Source organism: Camelina sativa, chromosome 7 (genome assembly GCF_030686135.1).
Source record: "Camelina sativa cultivar CO46 ecotype springtype chromosome 7, ASM3068613v1".
Taxonomy (NCBI): domain Eukaryota; kingdom Viridiplantae; phylum Streptophyta; class Magnoliopsida; order Brassicales; family Brassicaceae; genus Camelina; species Camelina sativa.
Window position 1 is genome coordinate 13,155,788 of NC_141886.1, and position 24,897 is coordinate 13,180,684.

Here is a 24,897-nt window from a genome sequence, read left to right on the forward strand (position 1 = left end):
AAACCGAGAAAACATTAATTCGAAGCAGTAAAAAGATTTGTTCCTGTTCCTAGTTATTGAACTCGCCATTCACACAAGGAATATGAGGAGAGTCAAGGCCGAAGATCTCCAAGAGGAAGGCCAAAGATCTCGTCTCAAAATGTGCAAAGTTCGGGTCAAGTTATCAAGACCAAAGCTTGTGCAAAATCCGGGTGTGCAAAGTTCGGGTCAAACTATCAAGCTCAAGATGGCACAATCGACTACAAAACACTAAAGAAGAATGTGCGAGGTTCGGGTCAATATTGAAGATGATTATGTGCAAAACAAGGGTCACACTCCTAAGGTGATAAAGATGTGCAAACCTAGGGCCAATGAGCGAAGTGAAGAAGGTCCCTAGGTTCAAATATGGTTTAGGCGGCAAAAAGGTGTCACATGTGTGTTTAGAAGAAAGCAACTTGCAAGGAGGACCACATGTGAGTCAAAAGAGACGTTAGGAGCTGTCCCTTTCACTCCTTGCGCGCTCAAACTCGTCCCTCTCTCCTCATGTCACTTTAACTTTATTTGTAAAGGGCAAAACCCTAGAGTTTCCACTCAATATAATGTAGCAGCCACCCTCATTTGTATGTGACGAAAATATATCAATACGAAGTGTTCTTTCTCTTATCTCTCTCTTACCTTGTGTTTAATCAATAAACACAATGTAGACTTGGAAGAGGAATCGATTTAGAGGCAGCACTTAAGGCAGCCTAATCACTTCTTAAATCACCTTAAACTCTTCTTTATTTACTTCTTATTCTCTAGCTTACTGATTCTAAATCCTCTTTATCTAAAGTACACAAACTCTAAGTGTTGTGATACTTTAACAAGGATTAGTCTCAAACTAGATTGTTTCTCCTTCATAGATTCGAATTACTCTCTAGTATATTTGGATATATTGTTGGTTCTTTGTGTGGGTTCCATCACAAGTTGATGGTCTCTTCCTCTTGAGAACGAGTTCCCTTTGTGTGGGTAAAGGGAGATTCATTCACCAAGTGTTTGTCTACTCTCTCTTATGAGCTTTGTCTCATAAATTCCAACATGGTATCAGAGCGGTTGCTCTCTTGGTTCCTCAAGAACTCAAGAACTCGTTCTTAAAGCTTTCTCTTTATTTGTTGTCTTAAAGTTCTTCTCTTCCTCCTCTTGTTGTCGCAAGCTTGGTTCTTGGTCTTGTTGGTATGCCCACGTTCAAGCTTTAGGAAGAGAAAGATCTTTGTTTTTGCATCTCCATTTCGCTTAGCCATTGGCCAAAAGCTTGTTTCTAAAGATGCATCTTTTGTGACTTTGGACAAACTGTTTTGTTCCAAAGATTACATTTGTTTTCTCATTACAACTAGGCCACGAAAATCATCCTCTATATGATATTATGTGGTTCTATAGTTGCTACAGCCACCGGAAAACCCTTGTTCATGTGTTGTTTCGGTGGATCTATGTCTTTAACTGGTTCGTAAATCAATTGCCCAACGGTCCATTGTGTTTCAGCCATTGAAGCACCAAAATCTTGTTGAATATTGGATGCTCTTGGCTGTTAAAGCTTCCGCAAAACTCAAGAAAACAGAGCAGGCTAAAACCGAGAAAACATTGATTTAAGGCAGTAAACAGCTATGTTACTGTTTATAGGGATAAAATATGTAACAATCTAATGCGTTTGACTAATTATAAGAGTTCGGGTTTAATTTGGAGTGTTTAGACAACACTTATACCTATTTTGTTCCAAAACAGGCTTAAATAGAGAAAACACGCTAAAACCGCGAAAACATTGATTTAAAGCAGTAAACAGCTTTGTTTGTGTTTCTGGGGTCAACATGTGGGACAATCGAATGCATTTGACTAATTGTAAGAGTTCGGGATGAATTTGGAGTGTTTAGACAACAATTATACCCATTTTGTCCCGAAACAGGCTAAACCCGAGAAAACATTGATTTAAAGATGTAAACAGCTATGTTACTCTTTCTAGGGTGAAAGTATGTAACAATCTAATGCGTTTGACTAATTATAAGAGTTCGGGTTTAATTTGGAGTGTTTAGACAACACTTATACCTATTTTTTTCCAAAATAGGCTTTAAACGAGAAAACAGGTTAAAACCGAGAAAACATTAATTTGAAGCAGTAAACAGCTTTGTTTGTGTTTCTAGTGTCAAAATGTGTGACAATCCAATGCATTTAACTAATCGTAAGAGTTCGGGATGAATTTGGAGTGGTCAGACAACAATTATACCCATTTTGTCCCGAAACAGGCTTAAAACAAGAAAACAGGCTAAAACAGAGAAAACATTAATTCGAAGCAGTAAACAGCTTTGTTACTGTTCCTAGGGTCAAAATATGTAATAAACCAATGCATTTGACTAATTGTAAGAGTTCGGGATGAATTTGGAGTGTTTAGACAACAATTATACCCATTTTGTCCCGGAAGAGGCTAAAACCGAGAAAACATTGATTTAAAGCAGTAAACAGCTATGTTACTCTTTCTAGCGTCAAAATATGCAACAATCTAATGCGTTTGACTAATTATAAGAGTTCGGGTTTAATTTGGAGTGTTTAGACAACACTTATACCTATTTTGTTCCAAAATAGGCTTAAAACGAGAAAACAGGCTAACACCGAGAAAACATTAATTCGAAGCAGTAAACAGCTTTGTTTGTGTTTTTTTGTGTCAAAATGTGTGACAATCCAGTGCAGTTAACTAATTGTAAGAGTTCGGGAGGAATGTGGAGTGTTTAGACAACAATTATACCCATTTTGCCCCGAAACAGGCTTAAAATAAGAAAACAGGCTAAAACCGAGAAAACATTAATTCGAAGCAGTAAACAGCTTTGTTACTGTTCCTAGAGTCAAAATATGTAATAAACTAATGCATTTGACTAATTGTAAGAGTTCGGGTTGAATTTGGAGTATTTAGACAACACTTATACCTATTTTGTTCCAAAACAGGCATAAAACGAGAAAACAGGCTAACACCGAGAAAACATTAATTCGAAGCAGTAAACAGCTATGTGTGACAATCCAGTGCAGTTAGCTAATTGTAAGAGTTCGGGAGGAATTTGGAGTGTTTAGACAACAATTATACCCATTTTGTCCCAAAACAGGCTAGAACCGTAAAAACATTGATTTAAAGCAGTAAACAGATATGTTACTCTTTCTAGGGTGAAAATATGTAACAATCTAATGCGTTTGACTAATTATAAGCGTTCGGGTTTAATTTGGAGTGTTTAGACAACACTTATACCTATTTTGTTCCAAAATAGGCTTAAAACGAGAAAACAGGCTAAAACCGAGAAAACGTTAATTCAAAGCAGCAAACAGCTTTTTTGTGTTTTAATTGTCAAAATGTGTGACAATCCAATACATTTAACTAATTGTAAGACTTCGGGAGGAATTTGGAGTGTTTAGACAACAATTATACCCATTTTGTCCCGAAACAAGCTTAAAACAAGAAAACAGGCTAAAACCGAGAAAACATTAATTCGAAGCAGTAAACAGCTTTGTTACTGTTCCTAGGGTCAAAATATGTAATAAACCAATGCATGTGACTAATTGTAAGAGTTCGGGATGAATTTGGAGTGTTTAGACAACAATTATACCCATTTTGTCCCAAAAGAGGCTAAAACCGAGAAAACATTGATTTAAAGCAGTAAACAGCTATGTTACTGTTTCTAGGGTGAAAATATGCAACAATCTAATGCGTTTGACTAATTATAAGAGTTCGGGTTTAAGTTGGAGTGTTTAGACAACACTTATACCTATTTTGTTCTAAAATAGGCTTAAAACGAGAAAACAGGCTAACACCGAGAAAACATTAATTCGAAGCAGTAAAAAGCTTTGTTTGTGTTTTTTTGTGTCAAAATGTGTGACAATCCAGTGCAGTTAACTAATTGTAAGAGTTCGGGAGGAATGTGGAGTGTTTAGACAACAATTATACCCATTTTGTCCCGAAACAGGCTTAAAACAAGAAAACAGGCTAAAACCGAGAAAACATTAATTCGAAGCAGTAAACAGCTTTGTTACTGTTCCTAGGGTCAAAATATGTAATAAACTAATGCATTTGACTAATTGTAAGAGTTCGGGTTGAATTTGGAGTATTTAGACAACACTTATACCTATTTTGTTCCAAAACAGGCATAAAACGAGAAAACAGGCTAACACCGAGAAAACATTAATTCGAAGCAGTAAACAGCTATGTGTGACAATCCAGTGCAGTTAACTAATTGTAAGAGTTCGGGAGGAATTTGGAGTGTTTAGACAACAATTATACCCATTTTGTCCCAAAACAGGCTAGAACCGAGAAAACATTGATTTAAAGCAGTAAACAGTTATGTTACTCTTTCTAGGGTGAAAATATGTAACAATCTAATGCGTTTGACTAATTATAAGCGTTCGGGTTTAATTTGGAGTGTTTAGACAACACTTATACCTATTTTGTTCCAAAATAGGCTTAAAACGAGAAAACAGGCTAAAACCGAGAAAACGTTAATTCAAAGCAGCAAACAGCTTTTTTGTGTTTTAATTGTCAAAATGTGTGACAATCCAATACATTTAACTAATTGTAAGACTTCGGGAGGAATTTGGAGTGTTTAGACAACAATTATACCCATTTTGTCCCGAAACAAGCTTAAAACAAGAAAACAGGCTAAAACCGAGAAAACATTAATTCGAAGCAGTAAACAGCTTTGTTACTGTTCCTAGGGTCAAAATATGTAATAAACCAATGCATTTGACTAATTATAAGAGTTCGGGATGAATTTGGAGTGTTTAGACAACAATTATACCCATTTTGTCCCGAAAGAGGCTAAAACCGAGAAAACATTGATTTAAAGCAGTAAACAGCTATGTTACTGTTTCTAGGGTGAAAATATGCAACAATCTAATGCGTTTGACTAATTATAAGAGTTCGGGTTTAAGTTGGAGTGTTTAGACAACACTTATACCTATTTTGTTCCAAAATAGGCTTAAAACGAGAAAACAGGCTAAAACCGAGAAAACATTAATTCGAAGCAGTAAAAAGCTTTGTTTGTGTTTTTTTGTGTCAAAATGTGTGACAATCCAGTGCAGTTAACTAATTGTAAGAGTTCGGGAGGAATGTGGAGTGTTTAGACAACAATTATACCCATTTTGTCCCGAAACAGGCTTAAAACAAGAAAACAGGCTAAAACCGAGAAAACATTAATTCGAAGCAGTAAACAGCTTTGTTACTGTTCCTAGGGTCAAAATATGTAATAAACTAATGCATTTGACTAATTGTAAGAGTTCGGGTTGAATTTGGAGTATTTAGACAACACTTATACCTATTTTGTTCCAAAACAGGCATAAAACGAGAAAACAGGCTAACACCGAGAAAACATTAATTCGAAGCAGTAAACAGCTATGTGTGACAATCCAGTGCAGTTAACTAATTGTAAGAGTTCGGGAGGAATTTGGAGTGTTTAGACAACAATTATACCCATTTTGTCCCAAAACAGGCTAGAACCGAGAAAACATTGATTTAAAGCAGTAAACAGTTATGTTACTCTTTCTAGGGTGAAAATATGTAACAATCTAATGCGTTTGACTAATTATAAGCGTTCGGGTTTAATTTGGAGTGTTTAGACAACACTTATACCTATTTTGTTCCAAAATAGGCTTAAAACGAGAAAACAGGCTAAAACCGAGAAAACGTTAATTCAAAGCAGCAAACAGCTTTTTTGTGTTTTAATTGTCAAAATGTGTGACAATCCAATACATTTAACTAATTGTAAGACTTCGGGAGGAATTTGGAGTGTTTAGACAACAATTATACCCATTTTGTCCCGAAACAAGCTTAAAACAAGAAAACAGGCTAAAACCGAGAAAACATTAATTCGAAGCAGTAAACAGCTTTGTTACTGTTCCTAGGGTCAAAATATGTAATAAACCAATGCATTTGACTAATTATAAGAGTTCGGGATGAATTTGGAGTGTTTAGACAACAATTATACCCATTTTGTCCCGAAAGAGGCTAAAACCGAGAAAACATTGATTTAAAGCAGTAAACAGCTATGTTACTGTTTCTAGGGTGAAAATATGCAACAATCTAATGCGTTTGACTAATTATAAGAGTTCGGGTTTAAGTTGGAGTGTTTAGACAACACTTATACCTATTTTGTTCCAAAATAGGCTTAAAACGAGAAAACAGGCTAAAACCGAGAAAACATTAATTCGAAGCAGTAAAAAGCTTTGTTTGTGTTTTTTTGTGTCAAAATGTGTGACAATCCAGTGCAGTTAACTAATTGTAAGAGTTCGGGAGGAATGTGGAGTGTTTAGACAACAATTATACCCATTTTGTCCCGAAACAGGCTTAAAACAAGAAAACAGGCTAAAACCGAGAAAACATTAATTCGAAGCAGTAAACAGCTTTGTTACTGTTCCTAGGGTCAAAATATGTAATAAACTAATGCATTTGACTAATTGTAAGAGTTCGGGTTGAATTTGGAGTATTTAGACAACACTTATACCTATTTTGTTCCAAAACAGGCATAAAACGAGAAAACAGGCTAACACCGAGAAAACATTAATTCGAAGCAGTGAACAGCTTTGTTTGTGTTTTTTTGTGTCAAAATGTGTGACAATCCAGTGCAGTTAGCTAATTGTAAGAGTTCGGGAGGAATTTGGAGTGTTTAGACAACAATTATACCCATTTTGTCCCAAAACAGGCTAGAACCATGAAAACATTGATTTAAAGCAGTAAACAGCTATGTTACTCTTTCTAGGGTGAAAATATGTAACAATCTAATGCGATTGACTAATTATAAGCGTTCGGGTTTAATTTGGAGTGTTTAGACAACACTTATACCTATTTTGTTCCAAAATAGGCTTAAAACGAGAAAACAGGCTAAAACCGAGAAAACGTTAATTCAAAGCAGCAAACAGCTTTTTTGTGTTTTAATTGTCAAAATGTGTGACAATCCAATACATTTAACTAATTGTAAGACTTCGGGAGGAATTTGGAGTGTTTAGACAACAATTATACCCATTTTGTCCCGAAATAAGCTTAAAACAAGAAAACAGGCTAAAACCGAGAAAACATTAATTCGAAGCAGTAAACAGCTTTGTTACTGTTCCTAGGGTCAAAATATGTAATAAACCAATGCATGTGACTAATTGTAAGAGTTCGGGATGAATTTGGAGTGTTTAGACAACAATTATACCCATTTTGTCCCAAAAGAGGCTAAAACCGAGAAAACATTGATTTAAAGCAGTAAACAGCTATGTTACTGTTTCTAGGGTGAAAATATGCAACAATCTAATGCGTTTGACTAATTATAAGAGTTCGGGTTTAAGTTGGAGTGTTTAGACAACACTTATACCTATTTTGTTCTAAAATAGGCTTAAAACGAGAAAACAGGCTAACACCGAGAAAACATTAATTCGAAGCAGTAAAAAGCTTTGTTTGTGTTTTTTTGTGTCAAAATGTGTGACAATCCAGTGCAGTTAACTAATTGTAAGAGTTCGGGAGGAATGTGGAGTGTTTAGACAACAATTATACCCATTTTGTCCCGAAACAGGCTTAAAACAAGAAAACAGGCTAAAACCGAGAAAACATTAATTCGAAGCAGTAAACAGCTTTGTTACTGTTCCTAGGGTCAAAATATGTAATAAACTAATGCATTTGACTAATTGTAAGAGTTCGGGTTGAATTTGGAGTATTTAGACAACACTTATACCTATTTTGTTCCAAAACAGGCATAAAACGAGAAAACAGGCTAACACCGAGAAAACATTAATTCGAAGCAGTAAACAGCTATGTGTGACAATCCAGTGCAGTTAACTAATTGTAAGAGTTCGGGAGGAATTTGGAGTGTTTAGACAACAATTATACCCATTTTGTCCCAAAACAGGCTAGAACCGAGAAAACATTGATTTAAAGCAGTAAACAGTTATGTTACTCTTTCTAGGGTGAAAATATGTAACAATCTAATGCGTTTGACTAATTATAAGCGTTCGGGTTTAATTTGGAGTGTTTAGACAACACTTATACCTATTTTGTTCCAAAATAGGCTTAAAACGAGAAAACAGGCTAAAACCGAGAAAACGTTAATTCAAAGCAGCAAACAGCTTTTTTGTGTTTTAATTGTCAAAATGTGTGACAATCCAATACATTTAACTAATTGTAAGACTTCGGGAGGAATTTGGAGTGTTTAGACAACAATTATACCCATTTTGTCCCGAAACAAGCTTAAAACAAGAAAACAGGCTAAAACCGAGAAAACATTAATTCGAAGCAGTAAACAGCTTTGTTACTGTTCCTAGGGTCAAAATATGTAATAAACCAATGCATTTGACTAATTATAAGAGTTCGGGATGAATTTGGAGTGTTTAGACAACAATTATACCCATTTTGTCCCGAAAGAGGCTAAAACCGAGAAAACATTGATTTAAAGCAGTAAACAGCTATGTTACTGTTTCTAGGGTGAAAATATGCAACAATCTAATGCGTTTGACTAATTATAAGAGTTCGGGTTTAAGTTGGAGTGTTTAGACAACACTTATACCTATTTTGTTCCAAAATAGGCTTAAAACGAGAAAACAGGCTAAAACCGAGAAAACATTAATTCGAAGCAGTAAAAAGCTTTGTTTGTGTTTTTTTGTGTCAAAATGTGTGACAATCCAGTGCAGTTAACTAATTGTAAGAGTTCGGGAGGAATGTGGAGTGTTTAGACAACAATTATACCCATTTTGTCCCGAAACAGGCTTAAAACAAGAAAACAGGCTAAAACCGAGAAAACATTAATTCGAAGCAGTAAACAGCTTTGTTACTGTTCCTAGGGTCAAAATATGTAATAAACTAATGCATTTGACTAATTGTAAGAGTTCGGGTTGAATTTGGAGTATTTAGACAACACTTATACCTATTTTGTTCCAAAACAGGCATAAAACGAGAAAACAGGCTAACACCGAGAAAACATTAATTCGAAGCAGTAAACAGCTATGTGTGACAATCCAGTGCAGTTAACTAATTGTAAGAGTTCGGGAGGAATTTGGAGTGTTTAGACAACAATTATACCCATTTTGTCCCAAAACAGGCTAGAACCGAGAAAACATTGATTTAAAGCAGTAAACAGTTATGTTACTCTTTCTAGGGTGAAAATATGTAACAATCTAATGCGTTTGACTAATTATAAGCGTTCGGGTTTAATTTGGAGTGTTTAGACAACACTTATACCTATTTTGTTCCAAAATAGGCTTAAAACGAGAAAACAGGCTAAAACCGAGAAAACGTTAATTCAAAGCAGCAAACAGCTTTTTTGTGTTTTAATTGTCAAAATGTGTGACAATCCAATACATTTAACTAATTGTAAGACTTCGGGAGGAATTTGGAGTGTTTAGACAACAATTATACCCATTTTGTCCCGAAACAAGCTTAAAACAAGAAAACAGGCTAAAACCGAGAAAACATTAATTCGAAGCAGTAAACAGCTTTGTTACTGTTCCTAGGGTCAAAATATGTAATAAACCAATGCATTTGACTAATTATAAGAGTTCGGGATGAATTTGGAGTGTTTAGACAACAATTATACCCATTTTGTCCCGAAAGAGGCTAAAACCGAGAAAACATTGATTTAAAGCAGTAAACAGCTATGTTACTGTTTCTAGGGTGAAAATATGCAACAATCTAATGCGTTTGACTAATTATAAGAGTTCGGGTTTAAGTTGGAGTGTTTAGACAACACTTATACCTATTTTGTTCCAAAATAGGCTTAAAACGAGAAAACAGGCTAAAACCGAGAAAACATTAATTCGAAGCAGTAAAAAGCTTTGTTTGTGTTTTTTTGTGTCAAAATGTGTGACAATCCAGTGCAGTTAACTAATTGTAAGAGTTCGGGAGGAATGTGGAGTGTTTAGACAACAATTATACCCATTTTGTCCCGAAACAGGCTTAAAACAAGAAAACAGGCTAAAACCGAGAAAACATTAATTCGAAGCAGTAAACAGCTTTGTTACTGTTCCTAGGGTCAAAATATGTAATAAACTAATGCATTTGACTAATTGTAAGAGTTCGGGTTGAATTTGGAGTATTTAGACAACACTTATACCTATTTTGTTCCAAAACAGGCATAAAACGAGAAAACAGGCTAACACCGAGAAAACATTAATTCGAAGCAGTGAACAGCTTTGTTTGTGTTTTTTTGTGTCAAAATGTGTGACAATCCAGTGCAGTTAGCTAATTGTAAGAGTTCGGGAGGAATTTGGAGTGTTTAGACAACAATTATACCCATTTTGTCCCAAAACAGGCTAGAACCATGAAAACATTGATTTAAAGCAGTAAACAGCTATGTTACTCTTTCTAGGGTGAAAATATGTAACAATCTAATGCGATTGACTAATTATAAGCGTTCGGGTTTAATTTGGAGTGTTTAGACAACACTTATACCTATTTTGTTCCAAAATAGGCTTAAAACGAGAAAACAGGCTAAAACCGAGAAAACGTTAATTCAAAGCAGCAAACAGCTTTTTTGTGTTTTAATTGTCAAAATGTGTGACAATCCAATACATTTAACTAATTGTAAGACTTCGGGAGGAATTTGGAGTGTTTAGACAACAATTATACCCATTTTGTCCCGAAATAAGCTTAAAACAAGAAAACAGGCTAAAACCGAGAAAACATTAATTCGAAGCAGTAAACAGCTTTGTTACTGTTCCTAGGGTCAAAATATGTAATAAACCAATGCATGTGACTAATTGTAAGAGTTCGGGATGAATTTGGAGTGTTTAGACAACAATTATACCCATTTTGTCCCAAAAGAGGCTAAAACCGAGAAAACATTGATTTAAAGCAGTAAACAGCTATGTTACTGTTTCTAGGGTGAAAATATGCAACAATCTAATGCGTTTGACTAATTATAAGAGTTCGGGTTTAAGTTGGAGTGTTTAGACAACACTTATACCTATTTTGTTCCAAAATAGGCTTAAAACGAGAAAACAGGCTAACACCGAGAAAACATTAATTCGAAGCAGTAAACAGCTTTGTTTGTGTTTTTTTGTGTCAAAATGTGTGACAATCCAGTGCAGTTAACTAATTGTAAGAGTTCGGGAGGAATGTGGAGTGTTTAGACAACAATTATACCCATTTTGTCCCGAAACAGGCTTAAAACAAGAAAACAGGCTAAAACCGAGAAAACATTAATTCGAAGCAGTAAACAGCTTTGTTACTGTTCCTAGGGTCAAAATATGTAATAAACTAATGCATTTGACTAATTGTAAGAGTTCGGGTTGAATTTGGAGTATTTAGACAACACTTATACCTATTTTGTTCCAAAACAGGCATAAAACGAGAAAACAGGCTAACACCGAGAAAACATTAATTCGAAGCAGTGAACAGCTTTGTTTGTGTTTTTTTGTGTCAAAATGTGTGACAATCCAGTGCAGTTAGCTAATTGTAAGAGTTCGGGAGGAATTTGGAGTGTTTAGATAACAATTATACCCATTTTGTCCCAAAACAGGCTAGAACCGTGAGAACATTGATTTAAAGCAGTAAACAGCTATGTTACTCTTTCTAGGGTGAAAATATGTAACAATCTAATGCGTTTGACTAATTATAAGCGTTCGGGTTTAATTTGGAGTGTTTAGACAACACTTATACCTATTTTGTTCCAAAATAGGCTTAAAACGAGAAAACAGGCTAAAACCGAGAAAACGTTAATTCAAAGCAGCAAACAGCTTTTTTGTGTTTTAATTGTCAAAATGTGTGACAATCCAATACATTTAACTAATTGTAAGACTTCGGGAGGAATTTGGAGTGTTTAGACAACAATTATACCCATTTTGTCCCGAAACAAGCTTAAAACAAGAAAACAGGCTAAAACCGAGAAAACATTAATTCGAAGCAGTAAACAGCATTGTTACTGTTCCTAGGGTCAAAATATGTAATAAACCAATGCATTTGACTAATTGTAAGAGTTCGGGATGAATTTGGAGTGTTTAGACAACAATTATACCCATTTTGTCCCGAAAGAGGCTAAAACCGAGAAAACATTGATTTAAAGCAGTAAACAGCTATGTTACTGTTTCTAGGGTGAAAATATGCAACAATCTAATGCGTTTGACTAATTATAAGAGTTCGGGTTTAAGTTGGAGTGTTTAGACAACACTTATACCAATTTTTCCCCAAAATAGGCTTAAAACGAGAAAACAGGCTAAAACCGAGAAAACATTAATTCGAAGCAGTAAAAAGCTTTGTTTGTGTTTTTTTGTGTCAAAATGTGTGACAATCCAGTGCAGTTAACTAATTGTAAGAGTTCGGGAGGAATGTGGAGTGTTTAGACAACAATTATACCCATTTTGTCCCGAAACAGGCTTAAAACAAGAAAACAGGCTAAAACCGAGAAAACATTATTTCGAAGTAGTAAACAGCTTTGTTACTGTTCCTAGGGTCAAAATATGTAATAAACTAATGCATTTGACTAATTGTAAGAGTTCGGGTTGAATTTGGAGTATTTAGACAACACTTATACCTATTTTGTTCCAAGACAGGCATAAAACGAGAAAACAGGCTAACACCGAGAAAACATTAATTCGAAGCAGTAAACAGCTTTGTTTGTGTTTTTTTGTGTCAAAATGTGTGACAATCCAGTGCAGTTAGCTAATTGTAAGAGTTCGGGAGGAATTTGGAGTGTTTAGACAACAATTATACCCATTTTGTCCCAAAATAGGCTAGAACCAAGAAAACATTGATTTAAAGCAGTAAACAGCTATGTTACTCTTTCTAGGGTGAAAATATGTAACAATCTAATGCGTTTGACTAATTATAAGCGTTCGGGTTTAATTTGGAGTGTTTAGACAACACTTATACCTATTTTGTTCCAAAATAGGCTTAAAACGAGAAAACAGGCTAAAACCGAGAAAACTTTAATTCAAAGCAGCAAACAGCTTTTTTGTGTTTTAATTGTCAAAATGTGTGACAATCCAATACATTTAACTAATTGTAAGACTTCGGGAGGAATTTGGAGTGTTTAGACAACAATTATACCCATTTTGTCCCGAAACAAGCTTAAAACAAGAAAACAGGCTAAAACCGAGAAAACATTAATTCGAAGCTGTAAACAGCTTTGTTACTGTTCATAGGGTCAAAATATGTAATAAACCAATGCATTTGACTAATTGTAAGAGTTGGGATGAATTTGGAGTGTTTAGACAACAATTATACCCATTTTGTCCCGAAAGAGGCTAAAGCCGAGAAAACATTGATTTAAAGCAGTAAACACCTATGTTACTGTTTCTAGGGTGAAAATATGCAACAATCTAATGCGTTTGACTAATTATAAGAGTTCGGATTTAAGTTGGAGTGTTTAGACAACACTTATACCTATTTTGTTCCAAAATAGGCTTAAAACGAGAAAACAGGCTAAAACCGAGAAAACATTAATTCGAAGCAGTAAAAAGCTTTGTTTGTGTTTTTTTGTGTCAAAATGTGTGACAATCGAGTGCAGTTAACTAATTGTAAGAGTTCGGGAGGAATGTGGAGTGTTTAGACAACAATTATACCCATTTTGTCCCGAAACAGGCTTAAAACAAGAAAACAGGCTAAAACCGAGAAAACATTAATTCGAAGCAGTAAACAGCTTTGTTACTGTTCCTAGGGTCAAAATATGTAATAAACTAATGCATTTGACTAATTGTAAGAGTTCGGGTTGAATTTGGAGTATTTAGACAACACTTATACCTATTTTGTTCCAAAACAGGCATAAAACGAGAAAACAGGCTAACACCGAGAAAACATTAATTCGAAGCAGTGAACAGCTTTGTTTGTGTTTTTTTGTGTCAAAATGTGTGACAATCCAGTGCAGTTAGCTAATTGTAAGAGTTCGGGAGGAATTTGGAGTGTTTAGATAACAATTATACCCATTTTGTCACAAAACAGGCTAGAACCGTGAAAACATTGATTTAAAGCAGTAAACAGCTATGTTACTCTTTCTAGGGTGAAAATATGTAACAATCTAATGCGTTTGACTAATTATAAGCGTTCGGGTTTAATTTGGAGTGTTTAGACAACACTTATACCTATTTTGTTCCAAAATAGGCTTAAAACGAGAAAACAGGCTAAAACCGAGAAAACGTTAATTCAAAGCAGCAAACAGCTTTTTTGTGTTTTAATTGTCAAAATGTGTGACAATCCAATACATTTAACTAATTGTAAGACTTCGGGAGGAATTTGGAGTGTTTAGACAACAATTATACCCATTTTGTCCCGAAACAAGCTTAAAACAAGAAAACAGGCTAAAACCGAGAAAACATTAATTCGAAGCAGTAAACAGCATTGTTACTGTTCCTAGGGTCAAAATATGTAATAAACCAATGCATTTGACTAATTGTAAGAGTTCGGGATGAATTTGGAGTGTTTAGACAACAATTATACCCATTTTGTCCCGAAAGAGGCTAAAACCGAGAAAACATTGATTTAAAGCAGTAAACAGCTATGTTACTGTTTCTAGGGTGAAAATATGCAACAATCTAATGCGTTTGACTAATTATAAGAGTTCGGGTTTAAGTTGGAGTGTTTAGACAACACTTATACCAATTTTTCCCCAAAATAGGCTTAAAACGAGAAAACAGGCTAAAACCGAGAAAACATTAATTCGAAGCAGTAAAAAGCTTTGTTTGTGTTTTTTTGTGTCAAAATGTGTGACAATCCAGTGCAGTTAACTAATTGTAAGAGTTCGGGAGGAATGTGGAGTGTTTAGACAACAATTATACCCATTTTGTCCCGAAACAGGCTTAAAACAAGAAAACAGGCTAAAACCGAGAAAACATTATTTCGAAGTAGTAAACAGCTTTGTTACTGTTCCTAGGGTCAAAATATGTAATAAACTAATGCATTTGACTAATTGTAAGAGTTCGGGTTGAATTTGGAGTATTTAGACAACACTTATACCTATTTTGTTCCAAGACAGGCATAAAACGAGAAAACAGGCTAACACCGAGAAAACATTAATTCGAAGCAGTAAACAGCTTTGTTTGTGTTTTTTTGTGTCAAAATGTGTGACAATCCAGTGCAGTTAGCTAATTGTAAGAGTTCGGGAGGAATTTGGAGTGTTTAGACAACAATTATACCCATTTTGTCCCAAAATAGGCTAGAACCAAGAAAACATTGATTTAAAGCAGTAAACAGCTATGTTACTCTTTCTAGGGTGAAAATATGTAACAATCTAATGCGTTTGACTAATTATAAGCGTTCGGGTTTAATTTGGAGTGTTTAGACAACACTTATACCTATTTTGTTCCAAAATAGGCTTAAAACGAGAAAACAGGCTAAAACCGAGAAAACTTTAATTCAAAGCAGCAAACAGCTTTTTTGTGTTTTAATTGTCAAAATGTGTGACAATCCAATACATTTAACTAATTGTAAGACTTCGGGAGGAATTTGGAGTGTTTAGACAACAATTATACCCATTTTGTCCCGAAACAAGCTTAAAACAAGAAAACAGGCTAAAACCGAGAAAACATTAATTCGAAGCTGTAAACAGCTTTGTTACTGTTCATAGGGTCAAAATATGTAATAAACCAATGCATTTGACTAATTGTAAGAGTTGGGATGAATTTGGAGTGTTTAGACAACAATTATACCCATTTTGTCCCGAAAGAGGCTAAAGCCGAGAAAACATTGATTTAAAGCAGTAAACACCTATGTTACTGTTTCTAGGGTGAAAATATGCAACAATCTAATGCGTTTGACTAATTATAAGAGTTCGGATTTAAGTTGGAGTGTTTAGACAACACTTATACCTATTTTGTTCCAAAATAGGCTTAAAACGAGAAAACAGGCTAAAACCGAGAAAACATTAATTCGAAGCAGTAAAAAGCTTTGTTTGTGTTTTTTTGTGTCAAAATGTGTGACAATCGAGTGCAGTTAACTAATTGTAAGAGTTCGGGAGGAATGTGGAGTGTTTAGACAACAATTATACCCATTTTGTCCCGAAACAGGCTTAAAACAAGAAAACAGGCTAAAACCGAGAAAACATTAATTCGAAGCAGTAAACAGCTTTGTTACTGTTCCTAGGGTCAAAATATGTAATAAACTAATGCATTTGACTAATTGTAAGAGTTCGGGTTGAATTTGGAGTATTTAGACAACACTTATACCTATTTTGTTCCAAAAGAGGCATAAAACGAGAAAACAGGCTAACACCGAGAAAACATTAATTCGAAGCAGTAAACAGCTTTGTTTGTGTTTTTTTGTGTCAAAATGTGTGACAATCCAGTGCAGTTAGCTAATTGTAAGAGTTCGGGAGGAATTTGGAGTGTTTAGACAACAATTATACCCATTTTGTCCCAAAACAGGCTAGAACCGAAGAAACATTGATTTAAAGCAGTAAACAGCTATGTTACTCTTTCTAGCGTGAAAATATGTAATAATCTAATGCGTTTGACTAATTATAAGCGTTCGGGAGGAATTTGGAGTGTTTAGACAACAATTATACCCATTTTGTCCCGAAACAAGCTTAAAACAAGAAAACAGGCTAAAACCGAGAAAACATTAATTCGAAGAGATAAACAGCATTGTTACTGTTCCTAGGGTCAAAATATGTAATAATCCAATGCATTAGACTAATTGTAAGAGCTCGGGATGAATTTGGAGTGTTTAGACAACAATTATACCCATTTTGTCCCAAAACAGGCTAAAACCGAGAAAACATTGATTTAAAGCAGTAAACAGCTATGTTACTGTTTCTAGGGTGAAAAAATGCAACAATCTAATGCGTTTGACTAATTATAAGAATTCGGGTTTAAGTTGGAATGTTTAGACAACACTTATACCTATTTTGTTCCAAAATAGGCTTAAAACGAGAAAACAGGCTAAAACCGAGAAAACGTTAATTCAAAGCAGCAAACAGCTTTTTTGTGTTTTAATTGTCAAAATGTGTGACAATCCAATACATTTAACTAATTGTAAGACTTCGGGAGGAATTTGGAGTGTTTAGACAACAATTATACCCATTTTGTCCCGAAACAAGCTTAAAACAAGAAAACAGGCTAAAACCAAGAAAACATTAATTCGAAGCAGTAAACAGCATTGTTACTGTTCCTAGGGTCAAAATATGTAATAAACCAATGCATTTGACTAATTGTAAGAGTTCGGGATGAATTTGGAGTGTTTAGACAACAATTATACCCATTTTGTCCCGAAAGAGGCTAAAACCGAGAAAACATTGATTTAAAGCAGTAAACAGCTATGTTACTGTTTCTAGGGTGAAAATATGCAACAATCTAATGCGTTTGACTAATTATAAGAGTTCGGGTTTAAGTTGGAGTGTTTAGACAACACTTATACCAATTTTTCCCCAAAATAGGCTTAAAACGAGAAAACAGGCTAAAACCGAGAAAACATTAATTCGAAGCAGTAAAAAGCTTTGTTTGTGTTTTTTTGTGTCAAAATGTGTGACAATCCAGTGCAGTTAACTAATTGTAAGAGTTCGGGAGGAATGTGGAGTGTTTAGACAACAATTATACCCATTTTGTCCCGAAACAGGCTTAAAACAAGAAAACAGGCTAAAACCGAGAAAACATTATTTCGAAGTAGTAAACAGCTTTGTTACTGTTCCTAGGGTCAAAATATGTAATAAACTAATGCATTTGACTAATTGTAAGAGTTCGGGTTGAATTTGGAGTATTTAGACAACACTTATACCTATTTTGTTCCAAGACAGGCATAAAACGAGAAAACAGGCTAACACCGAGAAAACATTAATTCGAAGCAGTAAACAGCTTTGTTTGTGTTTTTTTGTGTCAAAATGTGTGACAATCCAGTGCAGTTAGCTAATTGTAAGAGTTCGGGAGGAATTTGGAGTGTTTAGACAACAATTATACCCATTTTGTCCCAAAATAGGCTAGAACCAAGAAAACATTGATTTAAAGCAGTAAACAGCTATGTTACTCTTTCTAGGGTGAAAATATGTAACAATCTAATGCGTTTGACTAATTATAAGCGTTCGGGTTTAATTTGGAGTGTTTAGACAACACTTATACCTATTTTGTTCCAAAATAGGCTTAAAACGAGAAAACAGGCTAAAACCGAGAAAACTTTAATTCAAAGCAGCAAACAGCTTTTTTGTGTTTTAATTGTCAAAATGTGTGACAATCCAATACATTTAACTAATTGTAAGACTTCGGGAGGAATTTGGAGTGTTTAGACAACAATTATACCCATTTTGTCCCGAAACAAGCTTAAAACAAGAAAACAGGCTAAAACCGAGAAAACATTAATTCGAAGCTGTAAACAGCTTTGTTACTGTTCATAGGGTCAAAATATGTAATAAACCAATGCATTTGACTAATTGTAAGAGTTGGGATGAATTTGGAGTGTTTAGACAACAATTATACCCATTTTGTCCCGAAAGAGGCTAAAGCCGAGAAAACATTGATTTAAAGCAGTAAACACCTATGTTACTGTTTCTAGGGTGAAAATATGCAACAATCTAATGCGTTTGACTAATTATAAGAGTTCGGATTTAAGTTGGAGTGTTTAGACAACACTTATACCTATTTTGTTCCAAAATAGGCTTAAAACGAGAAAACAGGCTAAAACCGAGAAAACATTAATTCGAAGCAGTAAAAAGCTTTGTTTGTGTTTTTTTGTGTCAAAATGTGTGACAATCGAGTGCAGTTAACTAATTGTAAGAGTTCGGGAGGAATGTGGAGTGTTTAGACAACAATTATACCCATTTTGTCCCGAAACAGGCTTAAAACAAGAAAACAGGCTAAAACCGAGAAAACATTAATTCGAAGCAGTAAACAGCTTTGTTACTGTTCCTAGGGTCAAAATATGTAATAAACTAATGCATTTGACTAATTGTAAGAGTTCGGGTTGAATTTGGAGTATTTAGACAACACTTATACCTATTTTGTTCCAAAACAGGCATAAAACGAGAAAACAGGCTAACACCGAGAAAACATTAATTCGAAGCAGTAAACAGCTTTGTTTGTGTTTTTTTGTGTCAAAATGTGTGACAATCCAGTGCAGTTAGCTAATTGTAAGAGTTCGGGAGGAATTTGGAGTGTTTAGACAACAATTATACCCATTTTGTCCCAAAACAGGCTAGAACCGAAGAAACATTGATTTAAAGCAGTAAACAGCTATGTTACTCTTTCTAGCGTGAAAATATGTAATAATCTAATGCGTTTGACTAATTATAAGCGTTCGGGTTTAATTTGGAGTGTTTAGACAACACTTATACCTATTTTGTTCCAAAATAGGCTTAAAACGAGAAAACAGGCTAAAACCGAGAAAACGTTAATTCAAAGCAGCAAACAGCTTTTTTGTGTTTTAATTGTCAAAATGTGTGACAATCCAATACATTTAACTAATTGTAAGACTTCGGGAGGAATTTGGAGTGTTTAGACAACAATTATACCCATTTTGTCCCGAAACAAGCTTAAAACAAGAAAACAGGCTAAAACCGAGAAAACATTAATTCGAAGAAATAAACAGCTTTGCTACTGTTCCTAGGGTCAAAATATGTAATAATCCAATGCATTAGACTAATTGTAAGAGCTCGGGATGAATTTGGAGTGTTTAGACAACAATTATACCCATTTTGTCCCAAAACAGGCTAAAACCGAGAAAACATTGATTTAAAGCAGTAAACAGCTATGTTACTGTTTCTAGGGTGAAAAAATGCAACAATCTAATGCGTTTGACTAATTATAAGAATTCGGGTTTAAGTTGGAATGTTTAGACAACACTTATACCTATTTTGTTCCAAAATAGGCTTAAAACGAGAAAACAGGCTAAAACCGAGAAAACATTAATTCGAAGCAGTAAAAAGATTAGTTACGGTTTCAAGCGTCAAAATGTGTAACAATCCAATGCATTTAACTAATTGTAAGAGTTCGGGATGAATTTGGAGTGTTTAGACAACAATTATATCCATTTTGTCCTTGAAACAGGCTTAAAACAAGAAAACAGGCTAAAACCGGAAAACATTAATTCGAAACAGTAAACAGCTTTTTTACTGTTCCTAGAGTCAAAATATGTAATAAACCAATGCATTTTACTAATTGTAAGAGTTCGGGATGAATTTGGAGTGTTTAGACAACAATTATACCCATTTTGTCCCAAAACAAGATGAACCCGAAAAAACATTGATTTAAAGCAGTAAACTGCTATTTTACTCTTTCTAGGGTGAAAATATGTAACAATCCAATGCATTTGACTAATTATAAGAGTTCGGGTTTAATTTGGAGTATTTAGACAACACTTATACCTATTTTGTTCCAAAACAGGCTTAAAACGAGAAAACAGGCTAACACCGAGAAAACATTAATTCGAAGCAGTAAACAGCTTTGTTTGTGTTTTTGTGTCAAAATGTGTGACAATCCAGTGCAGTTAACTAATTTTAAGAGTTCGGGAGGAATTTGGAGTGTTTAGACAACAATTATACCCATTTTGTCCCGAAACAAGCTTAAAACAAGAAAACAGGCTAAAACCGAGAAAACATTGATTCGAAGAAATAAACAGCTTTGCTACTGTTCCTAGGGTCAAAATATGTAATAAACCAATGCATTTTACTAATTGTAAGAGTTCAGGATGAATTTGGAGTGTTTAGATAACAATTATACCCATTTTGTCCCGAAACAGGCTAAACCCGAAAAAACATTGATTTAAAGCAGTAAACAGCTATGTTACTCTTTCTAGGGTGAAAATATGTAACAATCTAATGCGTATGACTAATTATAAGAGTTCGGGTTTAATTTGGAGTGTTTAGACAACACTTATACCTATTTTGTTCCAAAACAGGCTTAAAACGAGAAAACAGGCTAAAACCGCGAAAACATTGATTAAAAGCAGTAAACAGCTTTGTTTGTGTTTCTGGGGCAACATGTGTGACAATCGATTCTATTTGACTAATTGTAAGAGTTCGGGATGAATTTGGAGTGTTTAGACAACAAGTATACCCATTTTGTCCCGAAACAGGCTAAACCCGAGAAAAAATTGATTTAAAGCAGTAAACAGCTATGTTACTCTTTCTAGGGTGAAAATATGTAACAATCTAATGCGTTTGACGAATTATAAGAGTTCGGGTTTAATTTGGAGTGTTTAGACAATACTTATACCTATTTTGTTCCAAAACAGGCTTAAAACGAGAAAACATGCTAAAACCGCGAAAACATTGATTAAAAGCAGTAAACAGATTTGTTTGTGTTTCTGGGGTCAACAAGTGTGACAATCAAATGCATTTGACTAATTGTAAGAGTTTGGGCTGAATTTGGAGTGTTTAGACAACAATTATATCCATTTTGTCCCGAAACAGGCTAACCCCGAAAAAACATTGATTTAAAGCAGTAAACTGCTATGTTACTCTTTCTAGGGTGAAAATATGTAACAATCCAATGCATTTGACTAATTATAAGAGTTCGGGTTGAATTTGGAGTATTTAGACAACACTTATACCTATTTTGTTCCAAAACAGGCTTAAAACGAGAAAAACGGCTAACACCGAGAAAACTTTAATTCGAAGCAGTAAACAGCTTTGTTTGTGTTTTTTTGTGTCAAAATGTGTGACAATCCAGTGCAGTTAACTAATTGTAAGAGTTCGGGAGGAATTTGGAGTGTTTAGACAACAATTATACCCTTTTTGTCCCGAAACAAGCTTAAAACAAGAAAACAGGCTAAAACCGAGAAAACATTAATTCGAAGAAATAAACAGCTTTGCTACTGTTCCTAGGGTCAAAATATGTAATAAACCAATGCATTTAACTAATTGTAAGAGTTCGGGATGAATTTGGAGTGTTTAGACAACAATTATACCCATTTTGTCCCGAAACAGGCTAAACCCGAAAAACATTGATTTAAAGCAGTAAACAGCTATGTTACTCTTTGTAGGGTGAAAATATGTAACAATCTAATGCGTATGACTAATTATAAGAGTTCGGGTTTAATTTGGAGTGTTTAGACAACACTTATACCTATTTTGTTCCAAAACAGGCTTAAAACGAGAAAACAGACTAAAACCGCGAAAACATTGATTAAAAGCAGTAAACAGCTTTGTTTGTGTTTCTGGGGCAACATGTGTGACAATCGATTCTATTTGACTAATTGTAAGAGTTCGGGATGAATTTGGAGTGTTTAGACAACAAGTATACCCATTTTGTCCCGAAACAGGCTAAACCCGAGAAAAAATTGATTTAAAGCAGTAAACAGCTATGTTACTCTTTCTAGGGTGAAAATATGTAACAATCTAATGCGTTTGACGAATTATAAGAGTTCGGGTTTAATTTGGAGTGTTTAGACAATACTTAGACCTATTTTGTTCCAAAACAGGCTTAAAACGAGAAAACATGCTAAAACCGCGAAAACATTGATTAAAAGCAGTAAACAGATTTGTTTGTGTTTCTGGGGTCAACAAGTGTGACAATCAAATGCATTTGACTAATTGTAAGAGTTTGGGCTGAATTTGGAGTGTTTAGACAACAATTATATCCATTTTGTCCTGAAACAGGCTAACCCCGAAAAAACATTGATTTAAAGCAGTAACTGCTATGTTACTCTTTCTAGGGTGAAAATATGTAACAATCCAATGCATTTGACTAATTATAAGAGTTCGGGTTGAACTTGGAGTATTTAGACAACACTTATACCTATTTTGTTCCAAAACAGGCTTAAAACGAGAAAAACGGCTAACACCGAGAAAACTTTAATTCGAAGCAGTAAACAGCTTTGTTTGTGTTTTTTTGTGTCAAAATGTGTGACAATCCAGTGCAGTTAACTAATTGTAAGAGTTCGGGAGGAATTTGGAGTGTTTAGACAACAATTATACCCTTTTTGTCCCGAAACAAGCTTAAAACAAGAAAACAGGCTAAAACCGAGAAAACATTAATTCGAAGAAATAAACAGCTTTGCTACTGTTCCTAGGGTCAAAATATGTAATAAACCAATGCATTTTACTAATTGTAAGAGTTCGGGATGAATTTGGAGTGTTTAGACAACAATTATACCCATTTTGTCTCGAAACAGGCTAAACCCGAAAAACATTGATTTAAAGCAGTAAACAGCTATGTTACTCTTTGTAGGGTGAAAATATGTAACAATCTAATGCGTATGACTAATTATAAGAATTCGGGTTTAATTTGGAGTGTTTAGACAACACTTATACCTATTTTGTTCCAAAACAGGCTTAAAACGAGAAAACAGACTAAAACCGCGAAAACATTGATTAAAAGCAGTAAACAGCTTTGTTTGTGTTTCTGGGGCAACATGTGTGACAATCGATTCCATTTGACTAATTGTAAGAGTTCGGGATGAATTTGGATTGTTTAGACAACAAGTATACCCATTTTGTCCCGAAACAGGCTAAACCCGAGAAAAAATTGATTTAAAGCAGTAAACAGCTATGTTACTCTTTCTAGGGTGAAAATATGTAACAAACTAATGCGTTTGACTAATTATAAGAGTTCGGGTTTAATTTGGAGTGTTTAGACAACACTTATACCTATTTTGTTCCAAAACAGGCTAAAAACGAGAAAACATGCTAAAACCGCGAAAACATTGATTAAAAGCAGTAAACAGCTTTGTTTGTGTTTCTGGGGCAACATGTGTGACAATCGATTCCATTGGACTAATTGTAAGAGTTCGGGATGAATTTGGATTGTTTAGACAACAAGTATACCCATTTTGTCCCGAAACAGGCTAAACCCGAGAAAAAATTGATTTAAAGCAGTAAACAGCTATGTTACTCTTTCTAGGGTGAAAATATGTAACAATCTAATGCGTTTGACTAATTATAAGAGTTCGGGTTTAATTTGGAGTGTTTAGACAACACTTATACCTATTTTGTTCCAAAACAGGCTTAAAACGAGAAAACATGCTAAAACCGCGAAAACATTGATTAAAAGAAGTAAACAGCTTTGTTTGTGTTTCTGGGGTCAACATGTGTGACAATCAAATGCATTTGACTAATTGTAAGAGTTCGGGCTGAATTTGGAGTGTTTAGACAACAATTATATCCATTTTGTCCCGAAACAGGCTAACCCCGAGAAAACATTGATTTAAAGCAGTAAACAGCTATGTTACTCTTTCTAGGGTGAAAATATGTAACAATCTAATGCGTTTGACTAATTATAAGAGTTCGAGTTGAATTTGGAGTGTTTAGACAACACTTATACCTATTTTGTTCCAAAATAGGCTTAAAACGAGAAAACAGGCTAAAACCAAGAAAACGTTAATTCAAAGCAGTAAACAGCTTTTTTGTGTTTTAATTGTCAAAATGTGTGACAATCCAATACATTTAACTAATTGTAAGACTTCGGGAGGAATTTGGAGTGTTTAGACAACAATTATACCCATTTTGTCCCGAAACAAGCTTAAAACAAGAAAACAGGCTAAAACCGAGAAAACATTAATTCGAAGAAATAAACAGCTTTGCTACTGTTACTAGGGTCAAAATATGCAATAATCAAATGCATTAGACTAATTGTAAGAGCTCGGGATGAATTTGGAGTGTTTAGACAACAATTATACCCATTTTGTCCCAAAACAGGCTAAAACCGAGAAAACGTTGATTTAAAGCAGTAAAAAGCTATGTTACTCTTTCTAGGGTGAAAATATGCAAAAATCTAATGCGTTTGACTAATTATAAGAATTCGGGTTTAAGTTGGAGTGTTTAGACAACACTTATACCTATTTTGTTCCAAAATAGGCTTAAAACGAGAAAACAGGCTAAAACCAAGAAAACATTAATTCGAAGCAGTAAAAAGATTAGTTACGGTTTTAAGCGTCAAAATGTGTGACAATCCAATGCATTTAACTAATTGTAAGAGTTCGGGATGAATTTGGAGTGTTTAGACAACAATTATATCCATTTTGTCCTTGAAACAGGCTTAAAACAAGAAAACAGGCTAAAACCGGAAAACATTAATTCGAAACAGTAAACAGCTTTT